Below are 17,912 nucleotides of genomic sequence, written 5' to 3' on the forward strand. Positions count from 1 at the left end.
GAGGGAAGTACTTGTGACAAAATAATCGTCCGTTCTGAGCCGTTATCTAGGATTGCGTATCCTTCCATTGCCTGCTTGCCGTGATGAATGAGGATCTTTACCACCTTTAGCATCACTCTCTGTGCACGGTTGGGTTGGTCGAGATAGACCCTTCTGGAGACTAGATTCACTACCAGAACTGCATTGGCGGTTTCACGGATGGAATCCTGGAGGACTGTGAGATGTTGTTCTTGGCAGACCTTTCACGGACGTTTGAGGTTGCAGTTCTCTACGAGGTGGCTGCGGCCACATTTCCAGCAGCAGTTTCCATCCTTGATCCACTCAACAATTTGATTGGGCGTGAGCTTCTTAAAGTTATCACAGGAATTCAGGTAATGATCCTTATTGTCACAGTGAGGGCAGTAAGGCTGTGGGTTGGAAGCTGACTTTGGCTAAGTAGACTTGCGGCGAGGGGACTCTTCCTTCACAGTTAGAAGCACAGGTGTGGACCGCTCCTTATAAGTAGTTGAGCTAGAATTCTTGGTAGATTTAGCTGGCTTGCTTGACTCAGGCTGGTACAAGGCTGCACGTGATTTGACTTGGAGCCACGCAGCAAGATCAGGAAGCGTGTAGGTTTGGTCAGAACCTGACTGTAAGATCCCTCGGTTGAGGCAATATTCTACAAAGCTGTCACGATAGGAGGGAGGCAATTTACTCAACAGCCGGTCAACTTGGGACACACACATGAGCTCAATGCCATTGTAGCCTTCTATTGTCCTCAAGTGATTGGACGGACAGAGCAAATGAGTCAAAACTGTTGGCATCACTTATCTTGACTGCAGAAGAGTTCAGAATAGCACCCATCTCTGATTGGATGAGCTGCCTCGGTTGACCGTATTTACCTTGTAGTGCGTTGAGGGCAGCTGTGTACGCACTTGGGTGGTGCATATATGCCTTTGCGAGTTGGAGAGCACTAGGCAGCTTCAGTTGGCTTAGCAATACTTGATATTTATACCGCTCACCTATATGGGTGTGGTTATTAAGGAGACTGTCCAGAGCCATCTTCAGGAGAGCAAAGTAACTCTCACGACCGCTCTCGAAGACTGGTAACGTGGGCTTTGGTATGCCAAAGGCTGAGGCAATCAACATGTCTGCTCCAAGCTGTGGCTGTAGGCCAGGATAGGGGGCAGATGTTGCTGTAGGAGCCTGGTTGGCGAAGGAAGAGGCCCGAGGCTGCTGCCATCCTTGGCCTGCTATCAGCGGTGGTGGCTGCGCAGCATTAGTGTTGATGGGAGAGTGGTGTGAAGCAGGAAGCTGGTCGTAGTGTGACATTACTTGAAGCTGGGTTGTTTGGTGAATGCTTGTAGGCACTACGGGCGCGGCGGGCTTCAACTCTGTCGCTTGTCTTACAGTACGTGTCTGCTGGAATGACGAGCCTTGAGTCATATTGAGGTTTGGTGGACTGCATGTGGGAGCAGCCGCTTCGCTGTGGGTGATCATTGCCGCCTTTGGGAGGTGGCTGAGCTGGGGTAGCCGCTTGGAATGGATCAGCGGGTTGTTCTGGGTTGATCACAGTTAGGCTTGAGTTGTAGTGAGGAAGTGCAAAGTTGCCTGGAGCTGGTATAACAGGTGGAGGTGCTCGATGTGGTGCTGTTTGTGCTGAACATTGATGTGACTAGTTTAGCGAGTTCCACATCCGCCTTTAGTTGCTGTAGTCTGCGGCGTTGGTCGAGGCGCTTGCTAACAGCTTCCTTTGCTTGAATGGCTTCCTCTTGTGCTTGCTGTGCAGCTTTGGCTTGAGCTTGTAAACGTTGGCGTACGTGCTCAGCCTCTGCATCTTCTTCTAGCTGTCTCTAAAGATTAACAAGCTCAAGTCGTTTAGCATTCTCTTCCAGAATTGCAGCTTGGATGGGAGAGAGTCCATCTTGTGGATAGCGACCAACAGAGTAAGCTGTGTGTCTCCCTGAGTGTGAACTGGAGTTGGTTACAGTACTGTGGGATCTCCTCGAAGTACTTCTGGCTCTGCTGCTGGAGCGGGATGAAGTGATTGGAGGGTGTGAGCCATGTACTGAATAGCCAACTTCATAGTCCATGAGATGAAGGGGCAGACGAGATTCTCTGTGGGGCCTGCTGACTGTCTCTTCCATCGATGCTGCGGGATCCATAGTGCTTTAACGTTGCTTCAATCCGGCTCAAAGGACCAAAATTTTTGCTTTGCGAAGTTGCGAGGCTTCGAGTTGTCTTGATATTTTCTTCCTGTTCGATAAGCCACATCAACAGCTTCGGGAATTTTTTCTTTTCCAACTGGCAGAACTTGTTGCAGATAGCAATATCCTCTGCACGTACATCTTCCTTGTCCACTTCTGGTAGTCCTTGCAGTCTGAAATTCCAACGCCGCCCGTAACCTTCCAGGTCAACTAACCCGAGTCATAAATTTTACAACAGCCTCCTCATTTTTGTCAATCCGTTTTTCAGCGAGTTATTTTTCCATTGAACTCTTTTATCTCCGAGCAAACAGTGTCCGCCATTTTCTCAATAGCATCACTCTTGAGTTAATCAGGTTGGCCAGAGTGCGGACAGCATCGTTAGATGCAAGAGCACCTTCTGTAGTGTAAAGGCAGGACAAAGTAGGTTTCTTGGCAAGTGGAGGCTTACTTGGAGTAACAGGCAACAGTGGGAAGTCATCATTCGTCATCTGTACAGCGTGGTCCATCACGTTGCTATAGTCATGGTCGTTAGCAGTAGCAGAAGCTTGATCTCCACATTCCCCGCTTTTTTCACTTCTTCTACCTGATTTAGGCATCTTTGGTGGTTCAAGATTTTAAATCTGGTGAAAATGACGTCGGGAATACTTGGCTATGTGTCTCAGTTTTACCCGGGAGTATACTGTAAATCCGTTTTGTGCTGAGAGCCCGACAATCTCCGTCTCTTCAAGCCGCCATCTTGGCCAACCACCGGATCCACATTTAGTTCCGGGCAAGATGGCGTGTTGATCGGCAACTCGTTTTTGAGGCTGCATCAAAACTGGACCAAAATATTCTAAAAGAACACTCAGAATAATTGAAAATGAGCTCTAAAAACATGTTGAAGCCTGCCAAACTGTCAAAGCCCGGGGGAAACGGTGTGGCGACCCAAACAGCAAACAATTCTAAAGTTTTGCCTCTCGGTGGGGAGCAAGCCGCGAGCGAGCACGACTATGCTATGGAGGTTAGCGTGGCTAACCCAACTAAACGGAAAGATTTCGGGTCCACTCCTGTGACTCCGAGCAAGCTTCCAACTGGCAAGAAAAGTAGAGTTGAACAAGACGAGACAGAGATCTCCAACTGGACCATCCTCGAAGCCATTCAAGGTATGGAAAAGAACTTTGACGAGCTAAAGGAGCAAGCTAAACAAACTAGCTGCATGCTAACGGCTTTGACCAAAGCGGTGCAGTTCAATACCGAGGAAGTTAAAGAATGCAAGGGGAAAATGAAGGAGCTGGAAGCACAATATCTGTATCTCCAAGATGATAATGAGTATCTGAAGGAGAAAATAAGGGAGCAGGAAAGATACAAGATGCGGTGGTGCCTGAAACTTAATGGTGTGGCGGAGAAAAGTGATGAAAACATCCGACAAGACACCATTCATCTCTTCAGGAAGATTGCTCCGAAATTAGAGGTACGCCAGCTAGAAGAAGCTGTTGATGTTGTGCACAGGATCGGACGAAAGGAGGACAACCGGAGTAGGCTTGTCGTGGTGATGTTCGTGAGGAGGCTTATCAAAGAGGAGATTTGGCGCAGCAGCAAGGATTCCCCGGTGTGCAAGGAGAGAGGCGTCCGCTTCGCAGAGATGATGCCGCTGGAGGATCGGGAGGCGAGAACAAAATTATGGCCACAAATCGAGCAGGCGCGGCGTGAAGGGAAACGAGCCTGCCACACCGTTACATAGAGGGACGGAAAATTGGCTAATGACTGGCCGGTTGAAACAGGAATATACAAAATGAATGACAGTTATTAATATGGGACTTCTTGTTCGTTCATCAGAGTAAGACAAGTTTCATACTTCTAAGCAAGTTGTTTATTGTTTATCTTGTTCTTTTTTTTACTTTGTTTTCCGTGAATGTTCAAGTTCACTATTTCTTTTGCTTAATTAAATGTGAGAGGTCTTAGAGATCCTGTTAAAAGAAAAGCTTTATTTCTATTTTGCAAAGGGCAGGAATCAGACTGTTTGTTATCAAATCAAATCAAATTTATTTATATGGCATTTTTCATACAAAAAGAATGCAACTCAAAGTGCTGTCCAGTAAAAATGTCCAAAACACAACATAAAAAGGAAGACCCGCAACCGCCCTCCCTCCCAACAAACCCAAAGATATATATACGCCAGTACATCAGCACTCGCACCTACCCCCCCCCTCAAATCAATACTGCTACTGTTCTTCAGTCATGACATGAGCCATCTTGTTGCTACTACTATAAAAGAAAAAAAAAATGCATTGAAACTAATATTTTCAATTAAAATGTGCACATCTTTGTTGGCTTGTGCATGAAACCTTCAAAATACATATCCTGACAGTCAATAATATTTTAGCAGTACAGCATTGTAAACTGGGATTTTTGGGGAGTGTAACTCAAAATCCATTAAATACTTGGTTAATGTGTATTGATATATAATGATTTGCTCTTTTTATTCATATACAATTAATAATTTGTTAGAATATACAATACAATTTTATAAAATATTTATAAAACCACACTAACCTTTCGTGTCACTACATTTCTATTAAAGATAGCTCAAAGACAATCGGACTCAGTGACATGTCTACAAAATAGAAACAATTATGGGACATTCTGCTTAAGTTTTTTTCTTTTACATTAACACATTATAATGTCCTTGTTTTTGGAGTTCTGTGAGACTACTTAAATTAATAAAATGGAGCGCCCAATTCAGCAAGACCTATTAACAGCATCCATACAATACATTTTTGTTGACGTGATAAATTGTGGGTACATAGACACGTTGAAAACATAGCTACATTAGCCAAGTACTAATGCTAACAGTGAAATGCATCATTAGATTGCAATCTATCGCCGTAAGCCTGAGTCCAAAGCTATTATTTGAGACAGAACGACGTTATGAAATACATATTAATAAATTGGATATACACGTTGCTGACTTTACCTGCTGTGAAGATGCGTCTCCTGAGCCGCTGGAAGCGCCGTCCGATCCGCTCGCGTTCGCCATCTTTGTTTTCTTGCTGGCGCGGGGAGAGGAATTGCGGATCGATTAGCTCCCATTGGGACTTGTCTGTTCTGCGTGACGTCATCCTAATTTGCATGTTGTGCAGATTCGTGCTCTCACAAAAGTTTTTTTTATTTTGTATGTTTCAACAAATCTCAAATACAGACAAATAAAGCATCGCAGTGTTACAATCAAATGACAGGTACAAATACAAAAATACAAACAAAAAACAAACAAAAAATAATAATAAATAAATAAATAAAATAAAACCACACAGAACAAGGGGCATTGTCAGAAGTCATCAAAAAAGGGCAAACAATGCTCTCACAAAAGTGATTCGTCCTCAGCCGTCTTCGTGTGTAGTGAAGATTCCTAGTCGTAGAGGCGAGAGTTGTATTCACAAAACAATGGCACTCACAGTTTTTATTTGCACTCACAAGAAAAGAAGTCAAACTCTCACAATTTTGATTCATACTCACAAAAAAAATTCAAACCTTCACAATTTTTATTCGTACTCTTAAGAAAAGAAGTCAAACCCTCACAATTTTGATTTGTACTCACAAATTATTACTATAACGGATACAAATCTTTAATCACAGATATGCCTTTCACTATTATGGATATGAATCTTTAAATCACGGATATGCCTTTTTGACAGCGATCTTACTCCATACAGTTGACGCTGCAATATAAAGAAGCCTTGAAAAACCACAGGGATGCTTCTCTGTATGATGTGGGCAACATAGGTCAAGTCATCGTAAACTGCGAGCCGCGGCTGCCGTATTACGTGCACTGTCCGTCCCGATGCTTTTCCTGCGGTGGAACAGGAGGTCCTTCTCGCAACGATTGCAAATGCCTACCTACTTATTTATTGTTCCATCTGTATTTTTTAAGAATATGAATTCCCCACGCAGAGGGCCTACCTGATACTATAACACACGCACGCGTCCGCTCTGCTGCTCTCGGCACTTCTGAATGGGATTATGCATGGGCGCCATTGGGCGGTCATTCTGCGCATGCGTTAAATGCGTTAAATATTTTGACTCGATCAATTACGAAATTCAATTACCGCCCGATAACACGATAAGTTTGATAGCACTAATTTATTTATTTATTCTTTAATTCATTCACTCATCCAAAATTGAAAATATAAATACAGAGAAAATGAGTTGGAAAATCATTGTAAACATTGGAATAGGAGCGACTATGCGACTATGCGACTTTGCGCTGGAATTGGGATGGGATGAGCCTGGGACGCACTTCCTCGCCCCCTTTTCGCTCAAGTTTGAGCAAAATTGAACCACCGTGAGAAAAATCACATCAGACCTGTGAAGCCAAAGCAAATTAGAGTCCAGCATCCATTCGGCAAATGAAAGACAAACTGAGCGTCTGTTGGCACCCGTGAGCTTTTCAATCTGTCCTGCAACAGAAACTGCAGGACCAGCGAAGCAGTTGATTCATCTCGTCAGTGTAGTAGAGTAAAATTACTACAACATTGTTGTAAACAAGTACCGCCTATTTTTTTAGATGAGGGGATTATTCTACAGCAGGGGTGTCAAAGTCAAATGGACAGACGGCCAAATACAAAATTTTGCGACAAGCCAGGGGCCGGACAGATAGAATGTTCATTGAAATTTTTTAAAATGTCCAGATTGGATCGGGTCCTTTGCGCCTGCTGATGATGTCACGCTTTATATTTCTGTAATCTATTTCTTTGAGACTATGTTTGTCACCCTCCTGGCTGGTGTGTTTTTATGTTCCGAGTTACTTAATGAAAAATAAAATAAAGTACATTACTGCTACTTTTGCGAGGCAGCTCGTACGCCACTTCCATTTGCGTTTCTCCTGCCAAACTGGAAACAATTTTCTGGTTGACTCATGGCTGCAAGATTGTATGAATTGAAGTAAAACGGAGAGGATCATATGATTGGTATGGTGTCTCCAGCTGACCCTATTTTAGAGTGGCAAGGTATGAATGTGGGTGATCCTGTCAGAAAACACAGGCCCGTATTCCACTTGACACATCCATTTATTGTGGTCTGCACCAACACAAAGAATAACCTAGCAACATCATCCAATGCATATCCATTTGTTAACAATATGCCTAAACATTACAATTCACTGTATTAAGAAATTAATCAGCCAAACAATACATACAATACACATTCACATGTTTCATCACTAGAATAGGTAGCATATGAGCCAAAATAACTAACTAGTGTTCATCAACGTGACATCACTCACGAGAACATATCTAGGCTATTATGCACAGCAGTTACCTGACACGAACTTGAATGAATAAACTCACCTTCTAACATTTACACACAACAACAAACGTGGTGAAACACGGGAAATCTGCAACTACTGAGTTTGCTGGTACGAACAAACTACGAGCTGTGTCGAAGGAGGAAAGAGAAAAAAAAAAGTCACTCACTATCAACACTTAGCGCTCGAATAGCGTTCAATGCCTGTGTGGGACATCTCAGCACTACGTCGAAACTCAATGAATTTATCAAATGCCAACAATTACTAATAATAAAACAACGTGAGATTTCTAACATGAAGCATTTCTAATAAAGTGTGTTTTACTCCAAATAATATTTCACCACAATCCGATTCTGAAAGACACGAAAAGTGCCGAGAAGTCTTCAGTCAACATGTAGAACAGCCATGGGGTGGCAAACATTGCTGCAAAGAAATATATTACAGAAATAGTGTAACGAAGTGGGTTATCTGTGTTGTGGTCGAATTTGTTTCATGCCAAGTTGTTTTGTTTCCTAGGTTAATAAATGCATCGTGCGGCTCGCTGGATGGGAGGGCATGCGAGCGAGAGTAGCGGAGGACGAACAGGAGAGCCGTTGCTCTTTTTTGACTGAATGGTTGTCGTATTGTATTGGCGTCGGCTGTGGCCCACAGTAGCCGGTTGGACTAATAAAAACAGGATAATTAAACTACGTCTGACGGCGTGTTCTTTGCAGTTGCTACAATATATTTTAAAGCGTGACGTCTTCGGCAGGCGCGAAGGACCCAATCACATCTGCTACCACACCGACTTGCTGCGGGCTGCAGGCCGGATCTAATAATAAAGCAATATCATCCCAGGGGCCGTAGAAAACCTTCTCGCGGGATGTGGCCCACGGGCCTTGACTTTGACATATGTGTTCTACAGTATAACAATTGCAGGTGAACAGTTTTGTCAATAGGTGGTGCTGCTCTTCAGCTGTGGATCTACTGGGGACAACAGTTCCGTGTTCCTGCTTGGGCTCATATTAAACAAGGTCACACATGAGAAACACACTAACTTTGTGTCCTCCCTTTTTCGATCTACAGGTAAGATAAAATGTACTGCTCTGCCTTCAAAACTCCTCAGCAGTTAATGTAAATGCTTATAATCGTGCGGTAGCAATGTGACGCAATATGGTCCAGCTGCGGCCACAAATGGGCGTTCCCGTTTTTTACGGAAACGCCCCGTTCTGAACGCCCCCACACCTCAAGGGCGACGTCAATGGCAGGAAGACGCCTGTTCTCCAGTAAGTTTCCAAAACGCCTACGTTTTTTAGATACAGTTCACGTGAACTGTTGCGAGTTAGTAATAGAGTGAACTTATATAGCGTTTTAGCTTCACCATATGATGCCCAAAGCGTTTCAGAAAAGCAACTTTAAAAAAACATTTAGTGTGTATGCACAGGAGGCATGTTGTCATTTGTACCCAGGCTTAATAATGCACATCCATGTCCTCCAAACATTTAATTTAGAACGTGGTTTACAGTCAACTAAGTGTGAATTGGATAACATTTTATTCCTGAGCAAGAGAATGTCTTTTTTTTTTTTAATGTTTGATTTAAATAATGAATAGGACGTTGTGCAGCTAGAATCCAGTTACTGGAGACTCTTGACAAGCTATTTGACGCCAAGGATAGGTGACGTTCAGCTGTAATGTCGAAAATAGATGATTACATAGATGGGGGAAAAAATGGGCTTCCGTCTATGCTTACTTAGTTCGACTATTTTTAAAATTTCCAGTCTATCATTTATCACCTGAAAAATGGGCGTCCATCATGGGCAGATAGGTGGACCGGTCCGTCACATCGGCAGTATGCCCAGCTCTGGTTTGTAGTGTGGCCTCGATAGGGGCAGGTGGTCCATTATGGCTTTAAGTGTAAAAGGGTGCGCTGGGCCTTCTGCTGGGTGAGGGTGGATGGGGCCTCACAGCAAAAATCAGCTACCTAACCTAGGCTTGGAATCTAATATCAAGCTGAAGTCGTTTTGATCTTGTTTTGAGAATAATATGCTTATTTATTGTTCCATCTGTATTTTTTAAGAATATGAATTCCCCACGCAGAGGGCCTACCTGATACTAAGCAATAGCGATAATGCAACAATAACATTATTCAATATTTGTAAGATTATAAATATTGTTTTAAGATTATTTGTCTTTTATTTCTTACTTGTTTTGTAGAGCCTAAATTCTTTCATTTACATGCAAAATAAGATAAATTAATGTCAGAGTCTCAGTTTGATGTTATAGCTTATGTTTTCAGAGAACATTTAGCTGTAAAAACTTGTTTCAAGAACCTCCTAGTAATTGGTTGGAACTTGTACCAATAACACAATTCACTATCAACACACTTTTTGTTGTGATGTGCTCCAGGGTGGCATGGTAAATGGTTAGCACGTCTCCCTCAAAGTGCGGAGGTTGTGGGTTCGAATACAGCCCGGGCCTTCCTTTGTGGAGCACCCCTGTGCCTGCGTGGGTTTTCTCTGGGTACTCTGCCCCCAACCCGCCCCCCCATTCCAAAAACATGCATGGTACATTATAGTTTCAACTTTATTTTACCTAATATAGTGCTTGAAAATAGTGTTTCACCACTTATATTAAGGCATTTCCATCCATCCATTATCTGTACCGCTTCTCCTCACAAGGGTCGCGGGGCGTGCTGGAGCCTATCCCAGCTGTCTTTGGGCAGTAGGCGGGGGACACCCTGAACTGGTTGCCAGCCAATCGCAGGGCACACAGAGACAAACATCCGCACTCACAATCACACCTAGGGGCAATTTAGAGTATCCAATCAACTTACCATGCATGTTTTTGGAATGTGGGAGGAAACCGGAGTGCCCGGAGAAAACCCACGCAGGCACGGGGAGAACATGCAAACTCCACACAGGGAGGCCGGAGCCGGGATCGAACCCACGACCTCTGAACTGTGAGGCGGACGTGCTAACCAGTTGACCACCGTGTTAAGGCATTTCTCTCTTTTCAAAAGACAAGATAATTTCTCTTATTTCAAGAAATCTTACTAAGTGTAATTATCTTACTGCACTGGCACTGATAATTTCACTTGTTTTAGTATGAATGCTCTCAAAACAAGGTAAAGGTGAACTTTATTATCCCCAAGGGTCAATTTCTTTTACAGCCAGCAGTCAACATAAAGAAAAATCAATAATCCACTCACACACAAACCATATGCAAAGTATACAGTGGTATGCCATACAATTTAAAAGGGCAAGTACTTATTTCTTGAATTTAGTATTTTTTGCAGTGTACCTGCGCGTAGCAGGTGCTGAGGTGTGAAACCAAACCAGCTGTGCTTTCGTTCATGCACAGCAGTGGTAGTGGCAGTGCTTTCTGCACCCATGTTTGCAAGCATACATCACAAATCCTGAAAGTAAAAAATAAAATAAATAAATACCTGGCTTTAACAAATGGTTGTGTTAAAAAATGTTAAATGTTATGAGCCTCGTCTTCTTCATATCCTCATAACAAATGTTCTAAATCTACACCACCACTTTTCCTTGCGACTGTAAATGTGTCGCCACTTACGAATAATCACCTTCATAAGTAGGACAAATGGGGCAGTGGAGAAACTGGCATCCCTTTTCTGCACATCGTACGGCCTTTGGCTTGTGGCCGCTTGGCAAAATTGACGGATGAAGCTGTAGAATGGAGACAAGGAGAACATTAACCAATATGTACTCACATTTCTTCACCCTCCAAACTCGAACGTTGACGCTATCCCATGCTTTTTAAAATGCATCAAACACATTAACTAGGGATGAGCGAGCCGAGAAGAGGTAGCATATTATTGCTAAGTTACCCATATGTACATGTATACTAGGGATGGGAATTTCGACTAATTTGTCCGCTGACTAGTCTCAAATTATATTTGCGACTAGTCGACTAGTCTATAAGCAAGAAAACTTTAAATTTGACACATCAAATTCAAAGTTTAAAATGCAAATGTTTTGTGTATTTACAGTAGGGGCTATTTTAGCCCAAACATACAGGACAGTTTGTTAATTTAAATTCTATTGATGTAACAACCAGAGCTGGGAAGTCCGTCCCTAGGCCGGACCGGTCGGACCCTCCGGCCCGGCCGGATGCCCATTTTTGGGGCGGAGGGGTGGGGGTGACAAATTTGAAAGAAATGGCTGGACTAAGCATGGCCGGCAGTTGATTTTAGTCCGGCCCACTAATCGGCCCTCATGCGTGTGACGTGCTCGCGAGGCAGCCAAAAATCATCTCAGCCTACTCGGTGAAAGGCTTCTTTTTAGGCTTCTTTCTACTCCCGCGCCGGCGCCAACGACAACTGCTGTTATAGGGATTGTGGTAGTTTTCAACTGTGTGTCTTTCCTCCAAGGAGCATGAAGCACACAGGTGCGGAGATGTCCTTCGTCCACATACGTTATACATGTTAGATTCGGTGGCTATGGATATCCATCCGTCTGTAGTTATGACATTAGCCACATAGCCGACGCGCTCAAACGCTTGTAGTATCTACTCTTTCATTTGGTTATGGCTACTCTCGAGTTGGGGCGTTATTGTTTTGCGACTTGGCACCATGTACTTGGGCTCAATATACAGCATTAATTAGAATTTTTCGTTTGCCCTCAACAGAAGAAAGCGGCAGCGTATCGCATCATTTTACAAATTAGTTGGGGAATCTTTGCTGTGCGGTGAGCATCGCAGCGCCTGGCTGGATCAAACGCTCTCATGCTTGTCTGCCTGGCCCCGCCGCCATCGACCTGCTGGTTCACATCGAGATTTACTTTGGATGTGGTTTCTCATCGCTCCGGGAGAGTGGTTGTAAGCGAGTTTATGCTTACAAAGCCTACAGACGACGTTGTTGTCATCTGCTCCATCAAAATACTGCCAAACGGTGCCGTTGTTTTTCGTGGTAGCTTCGACATCTTCAGAATGTACTTTTCTTCCCCAAACTTAGTGTCCCCGCCCCCTACTATGTGTGTGTGTGGGCGGGGGGCAGGGGAGCAATTCTCTCTCTTGGTGCTCAGCTTGTTTAAAGAGGCCGAGGCAGAGGCGTGAGGAACAATTTGCGTGATACTAATGCAGCGTTTAACCGACTAGTAAAATACTATACGTTTAATAAATTGTAGACGGTTAAACGACTAGTCGCGCACATCCCTAATGTATACGACAGCAAGTTATACTTTGTCTACATTGGAAACTGCGCAGCCTGTTAGCCATTTCGTGCATATTGGAATACTAGCTAAAACGTTAGCGTCACTACCAGAAACAGTCCAATACATGGCTTTCTTTTGGCTTATTTACATCGTACTCGAATACATTTAAGATGACAAGACAGGCATATTATGTGAATACAATGCTTTACAGTCAGTGTTGTCGAAATAAACTATAAACTAACTAATTATTTACTTACTGACATGATACTTTGTCGATTCACCACATTTTTAGTAACTGGTGATATAGAAGTTTGATTGAAGTTGCGAGGACCCACTACGCCCCTCACCCTGCGTCGTGTTGGGAACACCCCGGCTGGAACTGGATCCTTCTCATTGGTCGAAAAAACGCATACAGGAACGCCCAGTGGGCGTTCTTGGATCCTTACAGGAACGCCCCGGCCGCAGCCGGACCCTTCTCATGTAACGTGAGTTGGGGCACGCTAAGAGGCTTGTTTGAACGTACCGCCCTGACCATGGTTGGCAAGTTATATATTTTTTTGCCAACATCTGTGGCAATAAAAAGTCTGATTTGGAATATTGGTTATCAGTGGGTGTTTTGTTTTGAGAGCAATCCTGTTTAATGACATCGCCCGGAATGAAAACTATCACCATTTTGTCAGAGCTTGTCCTTCGAGGAGCACGTGTGCAGTTGTGTTCACTGTATGTGGTTGTGTTCACTATGGGGAATTGCCTCGGCAGGAATTGTGTGTATTGGTTTTAGTGTAGGAGCGAGCAACAATGTATCTGTTTTTTTATTTCACGTTTGTTGTTTTTATTTTTGCAGAAGGATGTATTTGCTTTTATTCTTTCAGTTACACTGTACATTATTTTGTTAAGTCAGCAATGTTGAAATTAATTGACTGGCATGTCGTTTCTGAGAAAAAAAAACTTTGTGTCCTCTCTTTATCGATCCACAGAGGTTACGCAGTGCTCCTCAGCCTGTGCAACCCTTGCTGCCGCTCCAGATTACCCCTAGGTCTGGTGCCTGTAACATGAGTATACAGTATTTGCATTGACTTAATTATAGTTGTTGGTTGTAATTTATGTGCACCAAATTTGACATTGGACAGCGCACAATAAACAACAGGTGATACCAATTCACTGAATGTCTGATTGACTAGTGGCTTTTTCCTTCGGATATCTGGGGCAAAAAGAAAGCACACTTGTTTGCCAGAATGCTCCCTATGCCACAAATGTGGAAGTGTTTTTACGGTCCTGCACGTCTTCTATAGGACGCCTTGGGTGTAGATGAAACCTTGATAAAACACTATTTAATTTGATTTATTTAATTTAGCCTTAAACGAATATTAACATAACCGATCCATTCATTCTATCAACGTGAGAATAAAATACAATAAATAAAGAGGTTCATGGTTTACTCATTGGTATTATTTTATAATAATAATAATAATAATAATACAATATTATTATTATTATTAGTAGTAGTAGTAGTAGTATTTGCCGCCCTTGGACAAGGCACTATAGGCCCTGATAATGCCTTGATAACTGATGTACACTGCTCATTGAGTAGTTTGTTTTGTGGCCATGCATTATTTAAAAAAATATACAGTGGTCCCCTGTTTATCGCAGCGCTTACGTTCCAAAATGCTGTGTTTTAAAGCTGTAAACCTCACCATTAACATTTCTCTCTTGTCTAAACATGCTCAAAGTTCAAACCGTAGTAAGAAAGAGTTCATTTTATCATTATTATTATTATTATTATTATTATTATTATTATTATTATTATTATTATTGTTATTGTTATTGTTGTTGTTGGTGGCATGGTGGACAACTGGTTACCATTTCCGCCTCACGGTACAGAGGTCATGGGTTCGAGTTCGGCCCTGGCCTTCCTGTGTGGAGTTTGCATGTTCTCCCCATTCCTGCGTGGGTTTTCTCCGGGTACTCCAGTTTCCTCCCACATTCTAAAAACATGCATGGTAGGTTGATTGGATACTCTAAATCGCCCCATAAGTGTGATTGTGTGTGTTTGTTTGTTTCTGTTTGTCTTGTGATTGGCTGGCAACCAGTTCAGGGTGTACCCCGCCTACTGCCCATAGACAGCTGGGATGGGCTCCAGCGCTCCCGCGACCCTTGTGAGAAGCGGTATAGATAATGGATGGATGGATTATTATTGTTGTTGTTGTTGTACTAATTATTAATATTGTTAATATTTATAACGAAATAAAACCAAAACCTTTTTTAACCCTCCTGTTATGTTGTGGATCAAATTAACCTTTTCGGAAAATCTATGAAGGAAAAAAAGGAGTAAACTTTTTCTGTGGTCGTTTTTTTGTATTTTCATTTCTAAATATTAAATACAGTGTTCTATGATATTTTTTGATGATTAACCATAAGAGCAGGTCACACTGACCCATGAACATTGTTGACAAATTAGCACAACAGCAAGTTACAGGACCAAACATTTGTTTAAGAAAAAAAAGGAAACGTTTCCATACCCAGAATGATGACACATTTTTAAACTAACACCCTTAATTTTATTGAACAACATATGAGGTAAACATAAGAAATGATCAATTTTGACTCGTGCTATCTCCCACTTCCTCCTCCCCGTGTCCTGACGCTGCTGCGCTGTAGCGTTTTTTTCTACTCTCCTCTCCGAGAGAAAAACAGTTATAGTTAGGTTTACGGTTTCTTTTTTTTCCAGTAAAGAGAGAAAACTATACCTTGCTGATAGTTTCAGTTGTCACTTCAATTTCATCAGAGCTGTCACACTTCCGTGTGACGTTGCTGATCGGGTCGGGACACCTTCAAAATAATGCTCCCCGACCCGATCAAAACTAAATAAACATGTCAGTGATTAGTATTTAACTTGCGTGTGCGTAAGAGAGAGAGAGAGAGGAGAAAGATGCATACAGTACAGTATCGATCCACAGGAACGTTAACAACATAAAAGTTATTTTCTTAATGCTTAGCATTTTTTTTTTTAATTACAAAGAAAGTCACAAGTATATAAAGTTCTGTTGACTCCAGCGGACTCGAACCAGGAAGCGCAGAGCCCCAAATAAACTAAACATGCTGGATAATGGAACAAGTCCACAGAGCAGGGGCAGAGCTAGAACGTGGCTAATGGGTGGGCCCGGAAAAATCAGGGTGGGCCTGAATATTTCCCTCACCGAGCACAATCCTCCTGTCACGAAACATTGTATATTCAAATAAAATGACAAACGGAATAATATGAGGTTCAGATCTTCCTTAGATAACCACAATTATGTCATTCTTAATATTCAATAAAATAAAATAAATAACACACACGGGCGGCACGGTGGTCCACTGGTTAGCACGTCCGCCTCACAGTTCAGAGGTCGTGGGTTCGATCCCGGCTCCGGCCTCCCTGTGTGGAGTTTGCATGTTCTCCCCGTGCCTGCGTGGGTTTTCTCCGGGCACTCCGGTTTCCTCCCACATTCCAAAAACATGCATGGTAAGTTGATTGGATACTCTAAATTGCCCCTAGGTGTGATTGTGAGTGCGGATGTTTGTCTCTGTGTGCCCTGCAATTGGCTGGCAACCAGTTCAGGGTGTCCCCCGCCTACTGCCCAAAGACAGCTGGGATAGGCTCCAGCACGCCCCGCGACCCTTGTGAGGAGAAGCGGTACAGATAATGGATGGATGGATGGAAATAACACACACAAGGAAACGTAAATAAAAAAATAATTTAACCTCCTAAGGATTAGTGGCCACATAAGTGGACAGCACTTTCTACCTCTTATGTCCACAAGCGTGTGCACTGTGGAACGTATTTTGGACACATATGTATGCACTTATACTGCCATCTTGTGGTCCCAGAAGAGTATTACATACTACAGTCAAAATACAGTAGACAAAATACAGTACAATACAATTACAAAAAACTAAAAGATGATGCTTAGTTTTTCTTCTAATTAGGTTGCAATAAGCCCAAATAGCAAGAAGAAATAAAAAATGCATCTTGGGCCTTAGGGTATTAATAATAATTTACTAAAAATTTAAAAGTGTATATTTCATGAATCTCACTGGGTGGGCAGTGTGTCAATCTGGGTGGGCCTGTGCCCACCCATGGCTCCGCCCCTGCCCTAGAATTTTAAAAGGTATGAAGAGCAACATTGTACACGTCTGCCTCGGTTTGCTACAAGCTGCAGTCACCCAAATAAAGCAGACAGGTTGCGGTTGCTATGTCGTCCATTGTGCTTAGAAAATCAATGAAGAAAGTGGTTCTTTTCCTCTTATTTAAACAAGTAATGCCCCGCCCTCTATCGGATGTGGTGCGAGGGACAGTGAACCCACAAATGAATACTCACGCCATGCCACAGTTCAGTTATCGCAGCCAATGTGAACGTAGCATAAAATTTGTCTGCTATGTTGGAGGTCTGTCTTCAGGAAAAGTAAATACTGACTTGAAGGTACAAATTCTGACATTCTTGTTTAACTTAAATGCATCAGTAGTTCAAACAGGACATAACCGCCTGGACATACACAAGTCTTCTCTGTTTCACCAAAGATCTTTGCTGCCTTACGAGGAAAAGTTGAGGGGAGAGAGAGCGAGGGGGACAGGTCTTTTTCAATATGGGGGAGGGGGGGCACGTTTCCCCGTCCCCGTACCATCTGCGTCCATGACACAATCTGACGTTACACTCCGTGCCACCTGCCTCTGTGATGGTCAACCGCGGCAACGTCACATTAAAAAAAAAAAAAAAAAGGTTTGGCCACAAGGGGGCCCATGGGTTTACAAAATCCACCAATCCTATGTCAGCTACGCCAGAGGTCCCCGACCACCGGCCGCGGACCGGTATCGGGTCACCGCGGGCCACACTGGTGGAAAAAAAACGTAGAGTACTTCCGGTCTATTTACTATCCGAGGCTGAAAAATATTTTACTTTGAAAAGTGACCGGATTCTCTCCGTTACATCAATCTATGACTGACACTTAATGCATGTCAAGTTGTCTCCGTCGTGTAATGTTAATATTAAATGCACAAGCTAGTAAAATGAGTAAAATGAACAGAAATATTTGGAAATTTATTTGCAATGGGGAAAAGGCCCAGTGAAAATCCAACACAAGCCTATGCCCAAGAAGAAAAAGAAAGGTACATTTCACAGACAATACCAGAAGACCTACTTGAAATATGGATTTACGGCGACAAGTGATTCCCACGCACAAAGTAAGCCCGCTCTGCACAATATGCACGGAGTCATTGTAGACTTGATCAAACTGATTTGTCAACAAACATAAGTGCC

At 42.9% G+C, this 17,912-nt stretch overlaps 1 long non-coding RNA gene across 2 annotated transcripts; it reads right to left on the minus strand.

The window, feature by feature from the left end:
* Positions 1–4,822: 4,822 nt before the first annotated feature.
* LOC147144173 (uncharacterized) lies at positions 4,823–15,459 on the minus strand. 2 transcript variants are annotated; one of them, XR_015087886.1, is made up of 4 exons: positions 15,366–15,459; positions 11,031–11,133; positions 10,745–10,859; positions 4,823–5,571 (listed from the first exon to the last, which is right to left on the minus strand). It is a non-coding gene; the product is annotated as an uncharacterized LOC147144173 (long non-coding RNA). The 2 variants fall into 2 exon arrangements; XR_015087885.1 differs by lacking the exon at positions 4,823–5,571 and having other exon boundaries at positions 10,553–10,859.
* Between the last annotated feature and the right edge of the window lie 2,453 nt (positions 15,460–17,912).

Source organism: Filicampus tigris, chromosome 8 (assembly GCF_054856515.1).
Source record: "Filicampus tigris isolate MCC_2025a chromosome 8, RoL_Ftig_1.0, whole genome shotgun sequence".
Lineage (NCBI taxonomy): Eukaryota > Metazoa > Chordata > Actinopteri > Syngnathiformes > Syngnathidae > Filicampus > Filicampus tigris.